This window comes from Parasteatoda tepidariorum, chromosome 8 (genome assembly GCF_982258835.1).
Source record: "Parasteatoda tepidariorum strain Cologne lab strain chromosome 8, Ptep-v5.0, whole genome shotgun sequence".
Lineage (NCBI taxonomy): Eukaryota > Metazoa > Arthropoda > Arachnida > Araneae > Theridiidae > Parasteatoda > Parasteatoda tepidariorum.
In genome coordinates, this window is record NC_141762.1 from 101,729,224 (window position 1) to 101,749,493 (window position 20,270).

At 31.8% G+C, this 20,270-nt stretch overlaps 1 long non-coding RNA gene across 1 annotated transcript; it reads right to left on the reverse strand.

Moving 5' to 3' along the window:
• Positions 1-481: 481 nt before the first annotated feature.
• LOC147806585 (uncharacterized) lies at positions 482-12,907 on the reverse strand. The gene is made up of 3 exons (XR_015435988.1): positions 12,679-12,907; positions 9,369-9,489; positions 482-6,618 (listed from the first exon to the last, which is right to left on the reverse strand). It is a non-coding gene; the product is annotated as an uncharacterized LOC147806585 (long non-coding RNA).
• Positions 12,908-20,270: the final 7,363 nt, after the last annotated feature.

The following is a 20,270-nucleotide window of genomic DNA, read 5'->3' on the forward strand; positions in this document are numbered from 1 at the left end:
CAAAAATTGTGCGTCAAAGAACGCAATCTGAGCCTCAATTCTCAAGAGTAATGAAGGAAAACAAATGTATCAGATAAAAGCACTTATTCTTGTTAGTAGGGAGAATTTTACTGTAGTTTTACAATTGTTTAAATTAGATGTTTCACCAAGACTAAGAAAAGTTCTTTAAAAAGTGTACATATTGACAGGCATAAAATGTTTCTAAACATTTGTCTAGTGTCTCAACTATAAACTGAATTCGGTTCTGATGAAATCTACATTTGCTTTGATAACTATCGGTAAAGTATTTAGAGAAGAGTTCAACTAACAGCGTAATATTTTCCTAACGCAAATTTTAAATAAAATCTCAGGATAAATTTGTAAACATCATTAATATCTATCATTAATAGTGGTAATTTAAAACTGAATGACTTAGTCTGGAATAAAAAGAAATTCTTATGTATAACAAAAGTAAAACTAACCAATTTGTCGATGAAATATTTTTATTAAAACATTTAAAATTACATATAGTTCAAACTGCATCTAGGCATTACATGTGTCTACTCATTTACAAATTACTAGTTTTAAACAATATCTTCCTTATTTTACATGGAGTTCTAACATTTACAATAGAATGTTTTTAGCAACATTTCACATTAAACTTGCACTTTGTTTACACAAAGAAATATTAACATGGATTTCTTAGTGTACAATAAGCTATCAAACGGCAACTTTGATATTTAATTACACAATGCAAGAGACATGAATATGTATAATCTATTGAAAATTCTCCTTGTAAAAATATGTATCAGAACAAAGAGGAACCTGAATTCATTAAAATTTAATTCTCAATTTTGTCATTTTAAATAGTATCTAAAAAGCTTCAAAAAAATTATTTTTAAAGGATTTTATTTTAAAATTAAGAAGTCTCTGTTGCACCTGAAACTTAATTTCCGAAAAATTTAAGTTATATTTTGAAAAATTAAACTTTTCAAACTAACTTATATGAAAGGCAGATTTGCGCATTGAGTTTTTCACTAGATTAAATTTTCGACGGCGATTTTAGATAAAATTCATATTTTGAACTGAAAGTAAAAGGTAGTAAGGCTGTTAATTTATAACTTTCAGAAGAGGGTAGTTAAAAAGTAAATTTTTTTTTAAAAATTTAGCTATAATTTCTAAGAACGGATTTTTTTCACCGTTAGCTACTTAGTGTTTGGAGCAAAAAATAAATAACATTTGATTTTTGAAAACACGATCAGTATAGCGTCTGAAGAGATCGGGGAACTCTTTCGTTCGAAAATTCATTGCTGTTAGTCCAAGTTGCACGAGTACTCAAAAAAGAATAACTAGTTTCAAGTTCTTAAAGCAAGACTCTGCCATTAAAAGATTTCTACACAGCACAAGGATACTGATCCACTACAGAAGCGCACATGTGTGAATCGAGAAGTTCCGAAACGGCTGGACGAGTGTGAAACATGACGAGAAAGCAGAACGGCCGACTACCACCTCCACGTCATTATCCACACTAGTCTAGAACATTCCGAAGCTTCCGATTCACACTTGCACACTCATGTAGCAGATCGATATCCCCAAATTGTGTAGATCTGCTATATCATCGACTATAAATGCGGTAGGACTGACTGTTTTTCAATCACAGTCTATTAATATATACGTGCTATCAGGTTTAAATTTGGTTCTCGACAACTATACAATGATACAGTTACAATTTCGATGTAGTATCTCACAATTTACTTCATAGACAATTTAACTTAATCCAGCTCAAAACTGTTAGAGATTCCAAAATTAGTATTATATGACCCCGATTTAGAGTTATCTATAACATTTTATTGAATTTATATTTGCATAGAAGATTTCTCGCCCGTTTTAACAATGATCTGCTTAGGATAGAACTCGAATCAACGAATTTGAAGATTTAAAAAAAATTCTTGGAATTTGCAAATCTGCTTTTACATACAAGTTTTAATAGTTAAACAAGCTTATTGTTATCTATGTCATTAATTTTTAAGTATTAAACGCAATCGCAACATACTATGAGAATCGAAAAATTCAAAATTTTAGTATTAGATTTAAAACGGAACACATTAAGATAGTATGTTTATACTTTACCTCGTGGATCGTTTTGGCTTCTGTTCAAATAGTAGATTCAATTTTCTATCAGAAATTTTGCCTTCTCTGACCAATAACCTATATTTGTAGCACTTTTACACGGGATCGGTATATTTAAAAGAAATAGTTCAGTTTAAAAATATGCGTTCGAGCACTCTTTAAACACTCATTTGAGTGGAAATCTATATAGTTACTTTACGTAGCACCAAAATCAGATTTGAAAATCTTAAATGGGTAGCATTTAATTTATACGTGAATACGTTGAATTATTTTCTTTTTCAAAACACGTAAACTATTACAAATACCTGTTTTATTTTATTAGATACATTTGCAAGTTAAAAGATTTAAATTTCCTTAAAATATTTTAAAATTGCATTAAATTAATTTCAATAGGACGAATAAATTTGGTCGTAATAAATACTAAGTTACAACATTTACAACTCAAATAGTTTTAAATTTTCGATTACATTTAGAGACTTTCGATGTAATATTAAATTCACGTTTCAATTTTGTCCTCTAACTTAAATTTAATCTTAGTTTTGAAGTAAATTCTATAATTTGATTTAGACCTTGAAGGGCGATTGAATTCATGTACCTATTTTCGAAACTATCAAATTATTATTAAAACTTTTATTTATTAGATTATGCAATATTCTGTAATGATTAATATGTGTACGAACCTTTTTCAACTAAAGCTCTACCATTTATGCTTTGAAAAATAATTTTTCTAGTACCCACTTTTCTAGTTTTAGATTAGCTTTATATCAAGTTAAGTATCCAGCATAGTTAGATAAAGTTCCTCATATCGTAATGCCTAGCAGCTGTTATGCGTTATTCTTTTTAACAGCTATACAAGTTTTAAAGCTCGCCAAGTACTTTCCAGGGTGTTTGAAACCTGGGTCGAAAAAGAGATTAATGCTGTGGATGTACGGCTCTATATGTGAAACGTTGTTAACTCAATCGATGCATACTTAGTCGAAAACAATTTACAATGAAACTAGTTTAATATACAAGAAAGAACGTTTTTGAAGTCTACCCGTATTACAGCGCAATATTACAGCGCAACAGATTTCAGTCACAATAGTTAGCTGGACAGTCTAATGTGTGGAATTTGTTTTAGTTTATACAAAGTCAGAAATCAATTTTGATCTTTTATAGTTATTAAAATAGATGCATGTTTTTAAAAATGTGTGTGTATCTTTAATGCACCCGTTTTTATTTTATCCGAATTAGAAATTTCAAAATTCGAACAAAGCTGAATTTCAGTATTTCCAAAATATTTCTAAATGTTTTTTCCACGTTATTTTCACTAAACTTGGAAAAATAACTGAAAATGATCGAAACTGCATAACCTTAATTAAAAATTTTTACTATCTCATAATTTATAAAAATCTAATATAATTTTAAAATATAAATTTTAAGTATACTCTAAATAAAATAGCTTATACCGCGTAACTATGCCCCATTGTTTAAACTTATTTAGCCGCCGAGTCAATGAATTGATGTTAGCTTATGGTTAAAATATATGTTATAGTTAGTCTCATGTTAGTAGTTAGCCAGATGATGAATGAATAATATGAATGCATAACGAAATTCCTTTAACATGAATTGCTTTAAATTTACTCATCCAGGAATATTTACATTTAAAAAAGGGAAAATTAAAAAATTTTCCAAACTTACTTTTTGAAACTATGGCTAAATAGTGTGTCACAGATTCGTTTAAAATTTTTAAAATATCCTTTTATCACGTGCTATGCTTACAGCCAGTTTCGCAGAACTAAACGAGCCGAATCATCCACAATAAATATTATTCGGTGTTGAAATTTTTAGTTGAACGTATACTTTTAAGCACTGAATATATATATCAAAACTGCTTTGAATATTTAAGAGGTGAGATTAAGCAAATTAAGGCATATCCATTTAAAGATTTTCGTTATGCAAATAGACTCGGCAGAGAAATAAGATTAAAAAACAAGACTAGTTTTGTAGAAGCCCATTTATTAATGTATCAAATATATTTTATAAAGAAATATAATTTTCCTTTATCTTAAGAAAATAAACTGACAATTTGAAATATTTTATTTACCAAACTTCTAACTAATCTAACATTTTTAGAGCATACGAATGTGTATAATTAGTACTAACTACAAATAAAAGTTTCTGTTACGCCAAAGCGTGTTAAAAGCTACCAGTTTTATTTTGAGCGACAAAATTAGAACATTTCTTGAGCAAACCTCTACCGCGTTCCGCTGCGCTAACTTGATTACTAGACAGTCTTGATTTTTCATTAATTTTCTTTTAATAGTTTCGTTCTCAAACTTTTTATATAATGCGCATTAATTCTTTTAAAATTTAGACTAAATACGTAGAATTGTTATTGGGATAAATACTACATAAATGATCGACAAATTGTAAATTTAGATTTGTTTAGTGAAATTTACCTTAATACAGTTACGTAAATAAAAACCTAATGTGTAAAGTGCTAACTATGCAACATTGTTTTCCATCAAAGCTAACTAAGATTAGGACAAAAGTAAAATTTGAAAAATGCGATGCTATGACGCTACAGCGAGTCGCTAGCATGAAGGGTTTTAAACAACTTAAGTGATAGGTACACAAACCGATAGATCAGGAATTGTAAGATAAGATTTCTATTTCGAACAGTACGGGTTACCTTAAATACGTTAACTGGTATTTAATATGTATTTTACTGATGAGGGGAGATTAATTCATAACTATCAATTTTATACCGTGTGATTTATTAAGGTAACACTGAATTTGTGATATTGTATGTTGGTTTTCCGTCATCCAAATATCTCGTTACCGCAAAGAGTTTTGACATTTTATAACGTTGATTTAATAAATACCGGTTTTTACCTGCGAGCTGTAATTTTTTTTAAAGATTAAAACAAGTTTAAGAGTTAGTTAATTTTAATAGCTTACAAATTTGAGATCAGATTTTGTCTATTCGATATAAATTCCTCAAATTTTTTACAAACAAGTTTTGCTTAAACTTCAGATTAAGTGTATTTTAATGGTAGATTTTGAAATTAACCCACATTTACTTAAACAGATTCTAATATATGAAAGTAACGTATGATGTATTTGGTGGAAAAGGCATATTTAAAAATTTGTGATACCAAAATAAAATCAGATATAAAGTTTTATTCATCTAAATATGTTTCGTCTGAGAATCGAACGAAAGTATTTTAATAATTCTCTGAAGTTAATGATTTGAATTTACACACTAAAACAATTCTTTTGAATAATACAAATTTTAGATTTTAGTTAGTATACTGGACAATAGTTTGAAGGAAAAAAACAAATAAATCGGAATTAGTTCTTTTGCGCCAAGGTTTAATTTTCTTAAATATTATGCCATAGCTGATAGCGAGGAATAACTAACAATAAGCTTGTATTAAAAATGCAAAGACTATTAACAGTACGTATATATAATACATAGCTGATAGATTACAGAAGGTGCAGTCAAATTTCAGAGACTTAGACTTTAAATTTAATTTAAGATATTTAATGGGTAAATAAGACTCAAAAAAATTTATGAATAATAATTTTTAGATATGATAAATAGAAAAAGGTATATTTAGATAAATAAGACTTAAATATTCTTTACGAATAATAAAAATATTTGAAATAAACTTTTAAACGCTGTACACTTAAATTGCATTTATATTATAAATATGGATTTAGATTTAATTAAAAATATTTATATAGCTTAATTCTTATCAGAGAAAATATTTAAATTTAAATAACCAAAATGCCGAAAATGGAATTTTCATACTATTCAAGGAGAATGTAAAAATAAACCTCTTGTTCTGTTATGTCAACCAGGCAACTGAAGTAGGTTATCTTAGCAGACTACGATCATGGTAACCAGGTCAGTGATGGAGATCTTGGCAGACAACAGGCCTCATGGTAACCAGGTCAGTGATGGAGATCTTGGCAGACAACAGGCCTCATGGTAACCAGGTCAGTGATGGAGATCTTGGCAGACAACAGGCCTCATGGTAACCAGGTCAGTGATGGAGATCTTGGCAGACAACAGGCCTCATGGTAACCAGGTCAGTGATGGAGATCTTGGCAGACAACAGGTCTCATGGTAGCCAGGTCAGTGATGGAGATCTTGGCAGACAACAGGTCTCATGGTAGCCAGGTCAGTGATGGAGATCTTGGCAGACAACAGGCCTCATGGTAACCAGGTCAGTGATGGAGATCTTGGCAGACAACAGGCCTCATGGTAACCAGGTCAGTGATGGAGATCTTGGCAGACAACAGGCCTCATGGTAACCAGGTCAGTGATGGAGATCTTGGCAGACAACAGGCCTCATGGTAACCAGGTCAGTGATGGAGATCTTGGCAGACAACAGGCCTCATGGTAACCAGGTCAGTGATGGAGATCTTGGCAGACAACAGGCCTCATGGTAACCAGGTCAGTGATGGAGATTTTGGCAGACTACGATCCTCATGGCAATTAGATCAGCAATGCAAAGCCTAGCGTTAAAAAGAATACAAAATGTCTTTATTCTTATGGTCAAATTAGCATAATTTCATTCTTGTCAGAGGCAGTGTTTGATATTGAGTCTAGTAAAGTTTTATAAATATTAGTTATGCAAATATCTCAGTCAACCCCTTTGTAGGTATGTCCTTTAAATGCATATGCAGAATTTGCATTTTACAAAATTCCTAAATCTTATAAAGGAGATCATATTAATCCGAGCATTTAATTCCTGCAGGTAGGATCTCTGAGCAGCTATGTGTGTATTTTTCAAAAGGCTGGAGTAACACAGAAATCTATATTAATAAATGCAGACGAAGTTCAAACGAAAACTTAATGGCGTTGTCGAAATTTCAATTACGCAAAGCTTTAACTAACCACGGAATTAAGAGATTTATCTATAGACCGTGAGGGAACATTAGTCTGATATTCGTGAAAGTTCTTATTTTAGAACTTTGTGCCAAATGACTAAATTTATTAGCCTCCTGATCAGTAGGAGATTTTATCAACAGAAGTTAAACATCTCCAACCAAGAAACTAAATTAAACATAAGTTTTAGATATGACGAAAGTTACATAGGACGCAATACTAATGTTACAAAGTTTTGTCCAAGCAAGTTCAGTTTTTCAGTGAGACAAAAATTTTGTACGCTTTAAAACCAATTAAAAGCAGTAGGGGCCCCCGAGCATTCGCCTCCCAATGATGCTACCTAAGCATAGACTGGTAGATTCAAATTCTGCTCTTCGCTAGCACCGACCGCAGTGCTGACGTAAAATAGCCTATATCGGATCAAGAGTTAGAAGCTCCTTGCCGTCAGACTGATAGTGGAAATCCACACAATTTTTAAGGCTAAATTTTGTAAGCAGGGCTTTAAAATTAAATTTAATGTAAAGTTTAAACAAGATATCTGCTCACCTGGAAAGTCATGAGAAATCGTGGAAAGTCATGAATTTCGGTATTGAACAAAATTTGTCACTCCCAAATTGAATTTGTACTCTTTTTTTAAATTTGAAATCTAATGAAGATGCAGTGTATAACAGTTTTGATTGTATACCTATCATTTCAATTGATGTTATGATAATGCTTTAGTCATTAATTTGAAAATCTAAAATGTAGCAGATACCCTGTTTAAAAATGTATACAATATTTGTTAAATCAAATGAGTTCAAAACTACTCCTTTTCATACCACGCTAACAGCTATACAGTAAATTATATTTCATAAATTACAAAAACATCTAGATTAATGTTATTACCCGAGTTTTTAACTATTTTACAATTTCAAAAAGAATTAAAAACTAAATTGTAATATTAAATTTTTAAAGAAAAACTTAATATGCTTAAAGCTAAATTCACACTTGCACCATTATACAAAATCTGCATGCAAAATTTCAAGCAAGTCTAAAGTGAACTTTTGTCATGTGTGCTGGTGTAAAAATCTCCAAATCTATGTTCAGAAAATGCATTTAAATTTTAACAAAACTCTGAGAACAAACATTATTGCGAAAATTTCAGAAAATGACTTTTCTTACTAAATAAAGTTTATGTAATATTTAATAAAATGAAACCTTAACCTTAATTTATTCAAATAAAAAGGTTAAATTTTCAAAGCTTAAACATTTAAGTGTCTTCAGTCCCTTGCCAAATTATTAGACGCACTTTCAGATTCTATGTAAAATCTTAATTATCAGGTAATATTGCAGATTTATTGTTTTTACTCAGCTGAAACCGGTTTGCAGTCGTTTACGTTCGTGTATCAATTGGTTAAATTAGACGGTATAAAATCAACAATTGATTAAATTAAAAGACATAAAAATAGAATATTTATTTTATCACGTATTATATTAATACATTATAATAATTAGACCCACTGTAGTGTTTTAATAATTGCATGTTTTGCACGCGTTTATAGGCAATACTTTTATATTTAAACACGTGTAATGGGTTTTAATTAAAGAGATTTTTCATATCCTTATTTGTATTTATTTTTAACGTATTGCATTACAATGTTAACCAATTAATACACGAACGTAAACAAGTGCAAACCGGTTTCAGTCCCTTAAAAACAATAAAATTGTATAGTATCACCAGATAATTATGATTTTACGTAGAATCTTATAGTGCATCTAATGATATTGCCAAGGACCGTACTTTCATTTTCATTTATCACCATGGAAAATTACTATCATTTCTAAAAATCGTAGATCAAAAATTTAAAGGGTTTTGAAAATCCAATGAATTAACGTTCAAACAAGGTTAAAAAAAATCTCAATTTTCGTCGAAATAACCTATTTTTTTTAACCTAGTCTAATACCTTAAATATTGACTTTTATTTATGCAATAGTTCAATGTGTAGTGTTTTATAATTCGATATATGATAAAATGCTAAACTACAATAGATACATTAACACTAGATTGTCCAAGGAAGTCCTTTTGACTGCTTTTTAATTTCAATTAGAAAAACAATGTATATAATGACACAATTTCTTATAATTTTGTGACATTTTGTACAACATGCAATTTTTTTATTGTTAATATTTACTAATAACTTGTTCTATAACTGCAAATATGAAAAATATTGAAAATTTTAAACAAATTTCTTTCTATATTAGTTATTTTTTCACAAGGCAGTCATTCTGACTGCTTTTGGGCAATTTAGGTATTTACTAAGTTTCAGTCTTTCTAGTGTTAAATAAAATTTATTAAACAATTTCTTGATCTGATCAAAATAAATCTTAGCTTCCTTACCCATCTAAATCTGATAATGATAGCCGACATTCTCCTGCACGGAATAGACTTTTAATATAGCAATGAAGCAACTTTATGTAGTTGAGTATCAAGCATCTATTTCGAGGTACATTCTTGGATCCTGCAAGAAAATAGGAAACATGTCATTAAAAATATAAAATTTGCTACATAGACAGTGGCGTTTATTTTTATACTTTTGCGTAATAGAATTTAAGTTGGCTGATGAAAGTTTTATACTTATGACTAACCAGGATGCGTAGCCAAATCTTTAAAAAAAATAAGCACCTTTTAAGGCACTCAAAATATTTTTAAGCATATACATAAACAAAATTCAAAATATTTTTCAAAGAATTTAGATGATCATGATAAAATAACTAGTAGATAAAATAACTGATTATATTAGCAGTTATAAAATAATCGAGAGATTTTTCGGTTCGATATCAGAGGGTGGAAAATGAAGTCGGAACTTTACAATATCTTGCAAAATGCAGCAGAGTGGCGCAGGAGAAGGCAATAATCTCACCGAACCCAGCTCAGTAGACGCACACACAAACTCGCAAGTATTTCATCAAACATGTAAAATAATTGGCGCTTTCATACGCTATTGACAGATGGAACGCCAAAATGAATAGTGAAGAAGTTGAACAGAACAATGTGAAAAGCATGCTTTTGCATAATGCGTGGCAAAAATCGACATGGCAACGAAAAAAATCTGTTTGAAAATTAAGCACTTCTTAAAAACACACACAATGAAAAACCACGTTTAAGGGCTTTTAAATAACGAAAATAAGCACCTTTAAGCCCTTTTTAAAAACGCTACGCACCATGTTGACTAATGCGACAATAGAGTTCGGTGCTAAATATTCATGCTGTTAAATTAAATTCTAATTCTCAGAAGAACTGGAGTTATTAAAGACTTAAAAATTTTAATTTTACAGTTTTGGCAAATTTGTTTTCTAGTCTGAATGACATTTCAACTGTTTTCGAATTTTTAAAATCTGTTTACTTTAGAAATCACGAAAATTACTCGTTACAGAAAATCACCGAAGAACCCATCCCGGTGGCAAAATTTTTTAGAGATGTCTGCGACTAAACTTTAGCACTAATATCTTACTGCAACATATATGTTAAAAATTTAAAATAACAATGCTTTGTTTACAATATATATATTTTAAATTGAACGTGTAATAATTTTTATTCTGTTACTATGGGTGATATTCTCGCATGTTGTTGGGGGAGCAGAAATTATTTCCTTGTATTGTAAATCCATATTGTAAATAATTATCACAATAAAGAAAATTATTAAAAATTGTAAAATCCGTAGTAGTGATAGCCGAAAAAAGATAGACAACGAAATCACGAGAATCAGACTCCTCAAATGCGTGTTTAGTTTCGAGATTAGGTAGTAGTTAATTATATCCTGTAAAATAAATATCGAATTTAAAAGCTAGAGAAATCAATAGCAATAACCGCTAAAAATTCGATAAATTATCGCCTTAAGTAAATGGTCAAATGCGCGATTCGAATGTTCCCTATTGTTTGAAATATATCGGGATATCTAAAATCCGCGTGAAAATCAACATCAATAACTGCCGAAAATAAAATCGAAACATTACAAGGATTTACGATGCAATCTGCGTAAATTAACAGAGTCAAAAAGTGATTATCTAAATTCATGGTTCAAATATTACGTGAAAATTTCTGCAGAAATGAAGTAAAATTATTTACTTTTCAAAGGAAAAATCTTTCTGCAAGAACTCTCTGCGACAATGTCGCCGTGTCGCGGCGATTCAGCCACGGAGCCCTACACAATTATAAATTTATGTTCGTAGCTAGCCATGGTTGACGTACGAAGGAAATTTAAAGTAGGCAGCAAACTTCCCAACCTCCTTGTAGGAAGTTAGTTCATTCCTTTACATAGTTTAAAATCAAATAGATTATACATAAAATTAAAATAAGCCAACAATTCATGCAAAATATTTAGTATACACAACCAGTAAATTCTATATAACAATTTAATTACGTTTCATTACGAAATTATTTAACATATCTAAATAAAAGTAGCAAAAAATTTACAGATTTCAATACTATAGTAGATTTCTTATCAAATGACAGTAGAACCTCCCTATAAAGAAATTCTTAATCTGAAAATTTCCAAACTAAATTTTCGATTAAACCAAATTTTCCATCCTTTAATTTTCATAGGTTTTTAAGAAAGTTATTACGGTTAAAATTTCCCTGCAAACCAGTTAGTCACCATTATTCATCGCAAGAATTATGAGCAAAATCTGCAGACAAAATAACATTTCAAGGGAGAAATTATTTCACAATAGTTGAGTATTGATTTACTTTAAATTAGACAAAAAAAAATTCATTTGCCTTGATCGCACTGGCTAAAGGTTGAAACATTTGCTTAACTACATGCAAACTAATAAACGGCATAACGAAATTTTACTTTCCTGGTCTAAGGAAAGAGCAGAAAAAGAGACGAAAGATCTTAGATGCATATATGATGTTGCAAAACCGAATAAAAATGAATCGGACTTGTAAACTTATAGTTTGTCTACAGTAAGAACTACCCCCTAACGTAAGAACTACTATAAGTAACTTTTAAAAATTAAATCGTAATTTCATTCATCTCAAATATTTTAAAACTTATATCGTTTTGTATTTTAGAACTAGTTTTTACTTAACCCCCTAACCTCGTTATCATAGTTACCGCCACGGATCCAGACAAAAGGCTATAGAAGTTCTTCATTTAGACAAACTATAGCTTAAAACTAATCTCTATTAAAATATTAATCTTGAATATACAAGAGTTTAGAACTGAGTAGGCATTCTGTTAAGTTTGAAACAGTCACAAAACTTTATAAATCAAATCAATATAGGAGAAGGAATAAAAAAGGACGGAGTTTTAAAAAATAAACTATTAGATATATTATTCAAAGCATGCGCAGTGTATAGTATTCAGAAACTTATAATTACGTTAAATCCTGTTAAAAATATATTTAAAAAAAAATTTTAAATTTTAAAACTATTGTTTCATAAAACTCTCGTTTTACTGCTTTCCATAAACATTCAATCGCAATATCAAGTCAGTTTTATTCAATATAAAAATTTTGACTGACAATTTTAAAAGTAATACTTTTAGCAAGTCAATATCTCATCAAAAAATTCGAAAAAAAAAACTTTGAATTTCACAAGAGAGCAAGAATTCCAAAATTCCGAATTTCGGAGAAACACAAGCATACCATCAATTAACACGAAAAATTTTAAGTATGTAAAAGTAGTGAAGAATAGAAAGACTTACTTTAAAGTTCTCGTCAGATGAGACATCCATAAAAAAGCTTCAAGAATTTAGTAATAAATGGCGAACATTTAATTTAAGTTCTTTAGAACTACTTCTTTGAGGCAAAAAAAATATTTCTTTGAGACAAAAAAAAAGCACCAGATTTAAAGTCACGTACTCTATCCATCTTGATACTTAAAGCTTGACTAAATACACTACAAACTCATGAAAAAAAAACAGCAACAACAGAGCGAAGATACGAAGAGCTCGTTTGGTACCAGTCTTGTCCCGTATTTTATATCCCTTAATATCGATAACGATTAGCAATTATTCTCGATCAAAGTTGAGTTGAGTTGATGATGAAGTGGATCTATGCTACTCGCGTTTTTGGGAGCCACCCTGTGCCGAGCGTTATCGCCTGCCAAACGTTCTGTAACGTGAAGGTGGCGGGTTCGAAACCCGCCCTACCCCTAATGTATCTTCGTATTGTTCTTATTTGAATTGTTCTATCTGTCTTTCTACCTGATAAAGACTTAAAAATCGTACTTGTATAATTGGATACATGTAATGTAATTGAGCACTTGCATGTAATTGAGCACACAAGCATGCAAGTACCAATGAATAAAATACTCGTATGTAATCTATCCTCTGTGCCTTGATTTAGCTGAAGTTACTTTTCATGGTTGGGGAAAATTCTTGCAAAAGTTGCTGAGGAAATAAGAGGTTGTAGGGCAATTACTTTTTTACAGAACGATAAAAGGGGTCTCCCTGGACAAGTGGTCTCACCATTCCACCAAACGCTCTCTAGCTTGGAAGTAACGGGTAAGGGTTCCACCGCCATCCTGAATACATCATTGTGATGTTCTTCTCAAGCTTGAGTCCCGCATTGGACTGATCTTAAGGAGACGGTTCCCACTAGAATACTGAAGTCAAGTATTACTGGTTGTGATCAGTTAACGGGTGGGTGACCACTTTGATCAGCCTGATAAATAAAATATATTGCTGATGTTAGTTCACTTCTGTTAACCATTCTTTAAATGCTTATGTTGCGAAGAAAGTGATGATTTTGATTTCTGTGGTATAAGCGACTTATATCTTTATCTTCATGCAGTTGGTGTTTGTTCCACTCCGTTACAGCGTTGAGGTTCTTCAGTGACTTCAGACAAGAACTTGAAATCTTCTCTTTTGCCATCCGAGACATTAGACTCTCAGCTTCTCTTTACACATTAGATACTCAGTTACCTTCCCATTAAGTCTATGCTTTTTTTCTAATCATTTTGTCAAGATGCATGGTCCTCCTGCCGAATATTTTGAAGCTCCGAGGAATCGGGTTCGAATTCCGTTCTAACCCTGATTGTAACTATAACGAATTTGTGCTATCTGCTCTTCGATTGACAAGGGTCAAATCGAATAAAATGAAGTTTTTGGTTGAATTTTCATTTTATTCATGTGAATAAAGTAATCAAATCAAATCACTCTTCTAGTACCATTCAACTTGATGAATTTTTTGCAAGACAATCTAGCGGGGTAGCCAAGAAACAAAAATTCGGTTTAGTGATATGCACAGATTCGTTCCCCGAAATCTCTGAAAGACCACTACGACAAAACGATCAGCATATAATGGTTTTATATCGAACAACCGCATTTTCTAATGAGTAAACAATCCGTATTTGAAACCTTGAAAGCGATTCATAGTTTCAGATAGATTGTTTCAGACTCTAGATCGAGATATAGCCTCACATATGGCATGCTGAAAAAATTGTTTAATCCTCTTGAGTTAGCAAAGGAATGTGACCTATATTTTACGTATCGAGGAAAAATTATAGCTGAGAAGAGAAATGAATTAAGGCATAAGTAACGCAGTGGATTGATCGTGCAGATCACCGAAGTCAAGCATCACTGGCTGCGGTCGGTGTGCGGGTGGGTGACAAATTTGATCAGTCTGCGTAGGGACCGAGGGTGTGCGGTATTGGTCCTCGTTAAACTGTGCTACCGTAAAGTGCTCGATTTCGCGTGCAGGTCGTTGGGCTACCGAAGCGGGGGTGCCATCCCCTCTGCAGAGGATCAAAATTGTGATGGCATGTCTTCGGATCATCCTCAGGGATGTTTCCCAGACCGTCGCCAATAGCCCATTGGGCAGCTCTAGTGTGACGTAAATGAACTACAACAACAATGAACTAAGGCATATAACAACAAATATAAAACCGCGAATAGAGTATTTTTAAATGAGGATAAAAATAATAAATGTGATACGTGTCTCAGTAATGAAAAATGTCCATTATACTTTTGTCCTAAATTTAGAAGACTTTCAGTGTATGAGCGAATAGACATGGTTAAAGATAAAAATGTATGCTATAAATGGGAAGATTTCCATATCGTGATCTGTGGCAGAATAATTGCCAAGTCTTGGCAACTTCTCGGCAGCTGCCCACGAGAAACTAAAAAAAAAAAAAAAACATCACAGAAGGGGACCAATTTGAAAGGTATAACTAGTACCCCCGGGCAAACATCTACTTGTTTTCTTTTTTTAAATTTGTAAGTTTGAAATCCATTTGGCATCTTGGCGAGTGTAGTTGGCGCGACAGATCATGATACGGAAAAATCCATTAATTGCATGTAAAAAGGTGTTCATATTGTTTTTGTGGGAAAGCTCACAAAAAATTAAATCACTTCCCGAAAGCAATGAAAAACATTGAGTCAACAGATGAAATAAAATTTATATCAGCCGCTGATTTCGTCCTAAATAAGTCTCTATCTGGGAGGGGGGAATGAATTCTATTCTCCCCACGCCACTGAATGGTGTCATCAGCCTTTCGTCGCCACAAATCTAAGACAAAACACTAAGAGCGTTATTTTACCTACTGTAATAGGTTTAATAAAAGATAAATATTCGCAATGGCAGAAAGCGCTCGAATTCTAATTGATTCTGGTTCTGAAATTTGAATAATGAGTCATGAGTGTTTAAAGCGATAACAATTGAAAATAGAAAAAATAAACCAGTTTTTATTTTGCATTTATGATACCTCGTTAATACCTAATCGTAGACAAGGTGCGTAGCGTTTTTAAAAAGTCCTTAAAGTTTCTTATTTTTGATTAACGTTCCCTAAGGCCCTTAAAGTTGCTTTTTCATTCGGGAATTGTAAAAAGTGCTAAATTTTCTATCTTTTAAAAATCGATTTTTTTTTCTTTTCCTTGTCGATTGTCGTTCTAAATTATAAAAAAATTCATGGCTTTCACACTTTTCTTTGCAATGTTTATCAGACACTATTTATTTGATCATGATTACGTAAAGATTCTGAAAATGGTTATAAATTTTATCGATTTTACGTTTATAAATTAAGAACTTTAAACGATAGAAAAAAATGATTTTTATTACTGCACAGATTCTGGTTATGATTCTTTTGTTTTTTTTTTGTAAAATGATTAAAAATATTTCTTGAGTGCTTAACATTATTTTATCGCGATTTATCATTGAGGGGTCACCGTCCTTTTCACAAGTGAAAAACTTTTCAGCTCCCGCGAATAGAAAATAAAAATATTTGAATATGAAGTTATAAACATTTTAGTCCCATATTTAGTCGTTTAAGGTTTTTGTTTCGATGCTCTTCTGAAACCTTTCTTTCAAATAATTTAAAATATATTTTATAGCTAATGCATTTAAAATATAAAGTTTTTTTTTTTGTTGCTGATTTTAGTAAAAATAACTCATATGCAGGTAGGTAGGTACTTTATTAACGTCGCATTAGAGATACACAATGGGCTACTGGTGACGGTCTGGGAAACATCCCTGAGGATGATCCGAAGACATACCATCGCAATTTTGATCCTCTGCAGAGGGGATGGCTCCCCTGCTTTCGTAGACCGACGACCTGCTCACGAAGTCGAGCACTATATGGTAGAATAGCTTAACGCGGACCGATACGGCGCATCCTCAGTCCCTACTCAGGCTGATCAAAGTGGTTACCCACTCTCACACTGACAGCAGCCAGTGATGCTTAACATCGGAGTTCTATCATAAGTAAATAATTTAAGTGTTTTTGCGTAAAAATAAATTCAGCGGAATCATTTTGAAATTTACATTAAATACTTAATTAAATATTTTTCTTATATTTTATTTAAAAGATTTTTTGACAAATTTTATCAGAGCTGTGGTAAATAAAGCGTTCACCTCTCAATGACATGCTCTAGATTGGAAACCAAGAGGAGCTGGAAGATTCGAATTCCGGTCCCGACTCGCACCGAACACAATGCACTCGTAGGATATCCTCAGTGGTAGATGGATCAAAGGTTAGTATATTTTAGCCCTCGGGCTAACAGTGAGATGTTTTCGTGGTTTTCCTCTCACTATAACGCAAATGACCTCCGCAAAAACCAGTTTGTCCCAATGCTTGATCTATGAGTTCTCTTGTCTTCTGGGGCGGGTTCAAAATTACAAGGCTACGTAGTTGAACATAGATAGTCGTAAATTCAGAATTGCGTCTCCTGCTCAATGCCGGCAATATAATAAAAATGTTATTAGGAAGACCTGCAATCCTCCGCCTGATTCTTTTTTATTAGTACTACTATGAGTGAAATATTTTAAAAATCCAATCACATATACTTTATGAGTTAACAAAAAATGTGAGATAAAGTATATTTGAGAACATTCCTTTGAATTATCACACAAAAAAAGAAAAAAACACATAAATTATACAAAAAAACTATCTTACCGATACATTCAAGAATTCTTTATAAAAAGTGTTAAAAACAAACAAATATTTGCGTACTTCATAGTTTTCCAGTAACAAATTTCTAAATTTGAAAAATAATATATTTAATTAAGATAAAGAATAGATCGATCTTCCAAATTTACCGAAAACCCATAACATCTCTTAATCACCCACAATTTTACTAGGTCCCTTCAGAAGGGCTTCACCGCCTACTGCGATAATCCCAACCCCCCCCCCCTAAGTCGGGAAATTATGACATAGAAAAAAAGAGAGAAATTGAAAGGCCATTATAAAAAGAAACAATACAATTTTTTCAACAATCTGACTGGTTTGGATGTTTTTCATCGTACCTTCCAATATCCATTTAAAGAACTTCCTTCCGGACAATTAACAAAATCTATTTTAGCCCTTTATGTGCCCCCAAATTAGTGTATAAAAATTCCCTTTGGTACAAATGCTGGGTATATAAAACTCTAATTTCTGGCAGAGTTTGAAAAATTATAAGTTAATATTAAAGGGAGTTAAGGAGTGAGTCGTGTGCGTAGCTCCGGAGTCAAAATTTATCCGTTTTTCTGCTATTAATCCTTCTTTCCCAAAGAAAAATAATTATTTTTATATATATAACACTTTATTCACGTTGAAATATCGAAAAATAAATTTTACAAAATAAAATAAAGTAAATAGAAGAAAAAAAATTAAACCGCGACCAGGACCGAACCCCTAGCCACCGAGTGTACAAACTTCTTTACCCATAGCGCTAACAACCACACCACGACTCACACGTTGCTTACAAGAATATACAGCTTAAAGAACTTCCTTCCGGTCAATCAACAAAATCTATTTTGGCCCTTTATGTGCCCTCTAATTAGTGTATAAAAATTCCCTATGGTACAGATGCTTGGTATATAAAACACTAATTTCTAGCAGAGTTTGAAAATTATAAGTTAATATTAAAGGGAGTTAATGAGTGAGTCGTGTGCGTAGCTCCGGAGTTGAAATTTCTCCGTTTTTCAGCTATTAATCCCTCTTTCCCAAAGAAAAATAATTATTTTTGTATATATAACACTTTATTCACGTTGAAATATCGAAAAATAAATTTTAAAAAATAAAGTAAAGTAAATAGAAAAAAAAATTAAACCGTGACCAGGACCCAACCCCTAACCACCGAGTATACAAACTTCTTTACCCATAGCGCTAACAACCACACCACGACTCACACGTTGCTTACTAGAATTTACAGCTTAAACGACTTCCTACCGGTCAAATAACAAAATCTATTTTAGCCTTTTATGTGCCCTCTAATTAGTGTATAAAAATTCCCTTTGGTACAAATGCTTGGTATATAAAACACTAATTTCTAGCAGAGTTTGAAAATTATAAGTTAATATTAAAGGGAGTTAAGGAGTGAGTCGTGTGCGTAGCTCCGGAGTCGAAATTTGTCCGTTTTTCAGCTATTAAACCCTCTTTCCCAAAGAAAAATAATTATTTTTTTATAGATAACACTTTATTCACGATGAAATATCGAAAAATAAAATTTTTAAAAATAAAATAAAGTAAATAGAAAAAAAAAATTAAAAATTAATCCAGGACCGAACCCCCAACCTCAAGGTCTTCAATCTTCTTTACCCATAGCGCTAACAACCACACCACGACTCACACCTTGCTTACAAGAATATACAGCTTAAACGACTTCCTTCCGGTCAATTAACAAAATCTATTTTGGCCCTTTATGAGCCCTCTAATTAGTGTATAAAAATTCCCTTTGGTACAGATGCTTGGTATATAAAACACTAATTTCTGGCAGAGTTTGAAAATTATAAGTTAATATTAAAGGGAGTTAAGGAGTGAGTCGTGTGCGTAGCTCCAGAGTCGAAATTTGTCCGTTTTTCAGCTATTAATCCCTCTTTCCCAAAGAAAAATAGTTATTTTTGTATATATAACACTTTATTCACGTTGAAATATCGAAAAATAAATTTTAAAAAATAAAATAAAGTAAATAGAATGAGAGATTAAAAATTAATCCAGGACCGAACCCCCAACCTCCGAGTCTTCAAAATTCTTAACCCATAGCGCTAACAACCACACCACGACTCACACGTTGCTTACAAGAATATACAGCTTAAACGACTTCCTACCGGACAAATAACAAAATCTATTTTGGCCCTTTATGTGCCCTCTAATTAGTGTATAAAAATTCCCTTTGGTACAGATGCTTGGTATATAAAACACTAATTTCTGGCAGAGTTTGAAAATTATAAGTTAATATTAAAGGGAGTTAAGGAGTGAGTCGTGTGCGTAGCTCCAGAGTCGAAATTTGTCCGTTTTTCAGCTATTAATCCCTCTTTCCCAAAGAAAAATAGTTATTTTTGTATATATAACACTTTATTCACGTTGAAATATCGAAAAATAAATTTTAAAAAATAAAATAAAGTAAATAGAAAAAAAATTAAAAATTAATCCAGGACCGAACCCCCAACCTCAAAGTCTTCAAACTTCTTTACCCATAGCGCTAACAACCACACCACGACTCACACCTTGCTTACAAGAATATACAGCTTAAACGACTTCCTTCCGGTCAATTAACAAAATCTATTTTGGCCCTTTATGTGCCCTCTAATTAGTGTATAAAAATTCCCTTTGGTACAGATGCTTGGTATATAAAACACTAATTTCTGGCAGAGTTTGAAAATTATAAGTTAATATTAAAGGGAGTTAAGGAGTGAGTCGTGTGCGTAGCTCCAGAGTCGAAATTTGTCCGTTTTTCAGCTATTAATCCCTCTTTCCCAAAGAAAAATAATTATTTTTATATATATAACACTTTATTCACGTTGAAATATCGAAAAATAAATTTTACAAAATAAAATAAAGTAAATAGAAAAAAAAAATTAAACTGCGACCAGGACC